Genomic DNA, 1,493 nt, shown 5'->3' with positions numbered 1-1,493 from the left:
CCACGTGTAAATGCCACGCTGGCTGCAAGTTGTAACTGCCCATTCGTCATTGATTATAACGGAACGGACCTCCGGTGTGTGGGGGAGAAGAGTTGACCTGAATATTCTGTCCATTCGCTGCACTTCACATATTGGTGGAGACGCTCATCATGGAAGAACAGACGATGGAAGAACAATGGACGCATCTACATTCGTAAGAACCCATATTTGCGCTGCTGAACCAGCTGTCTCAAACGAATCAAGCATTAATGTCAATGCTCGCCTCCTACCATGCCTCTTCGTCGTCAACACCTTCCAAGGACAACAAAGTCAGACCAAAGTCGTTTCATGGACTGCCCACCGAGGATGTTATTGTATGGATTGATCACTTTGATAATAGAGCGGACTACCATTCTTGGTCGGATGAACGGAAGGCTATGGAGCTGCGAACTGTGCTAGAGGGAATTGCAGCGACTTGGTTCATTCAGCAACATGATTCCATCAAGCATCATTGGCCCAATCTCAAACATCAGCTATTGCAGAATTTTGCTCATGCAAATGTAACGCAGACTTCGCTTCAACAACTGCAGGACCTCCGTCAAAATGAACACGAACCAGTCGCTCAGTTTGTTGTCAAGCTAAATCAACTTTTGCTGAGAGCAGATTCAACCATGTCAGAGGACATGAAACTGTGTTTTCTTTGGCCTCGTCTGCGCCATGACATCTCCAGACGTACAAGAGATCAAGGCCCGAAGAAATTCTATGAAGCTGTTCAAATCGCTCAAAGAATTGAGTCGTACATTGCTGGGGAGCATCAGAACAATGCACAAACGACATTTTCCTCTGAGAAAAGATGTATCACCACCGGTTCGGTCATTCCCATGGATATTGATGTCCAAAATGCTCAGAGTAATAGCAGGGGACCTTTTCGCAAACGCCTTCCAGACCGTGATGACAAAGGTCGTCCCGAGATGTTTCAACTGCAATAAATACGGTCATGTCGCAAAGTATTGCCGATCTCCAAAACAAATTCAGAATGTACAAGTCAGTGATATGGCTGCATTAGCCGAGCTTTCGGGAAACAATTGAGCGGTTGGTTGTGTGGGGCTAGCCAACCGCATGTCCAGGTCAGTACAATACACACACGTCAAGTTTGTGTGATCAAAGCCATTCATAATTCATTCAGTTTTCACGTTCTGATCGACACTAGTAGTTCAATTTCTTCAATCAGCCCCGAGCTCCAAAACATGCTTTCTTTCAACACTTCTAACGAACCTGAGGTACAAGCATTGTTTGGGGATCATCACACACTCTAGGAGTCTCATACCATCGTTCAAGCTCAGTTTACACTCCAACAACATGTGTTTTCCCACAAAGTGTATTTGCTCCCGAAGTAGTTGTTTTCGTTGGCATTGGGTTGTGATTGGTTGTCAAAAAATGAAGCTAATTTAGACTTTCAGAAACACCAGTTGACAGTTTTTGGTGATGTGGTTGTCCCGTGGGTACGTTGTGGT

The 1,493-nt window shown here is 45.1% G+C and overlaps 1 pseudogene; it reads left to right on the top strand.

Moving 5' to 3' along the window:
• Window positions 1-416: 416 nt before the first annotated feature.
• LOC147901852 (uncharacterized) lies at window positions 417-1,068 on the top strand (annotated as a pseudogene).
• The last annotated feature ends 425 nt before the right edge of the window (window positions 1,069-1,493 follow it).

This window comes from Dipteris shenzhenensis, chromosome 5 (genome assembly GCF_047967505.1).
Source record: "Dipteris shenzhenensis isolate YYH24624 ecotype China chromosome 5, Dip_SZ_1.0, whole genome shotgun sequence".
NCBI classification, from domain to species: Eukaryota; Viridiplantae; Streptophyta; class Polypodiopsida; order Gleicheniales; family Dipteridaceae; genus Dipteris; species Dipteris shenzhenensis.
Note: the sequence above shows the minus strand (reverse complement) of the source record. Positions and strands in the feature narration are given on the sequence as shown.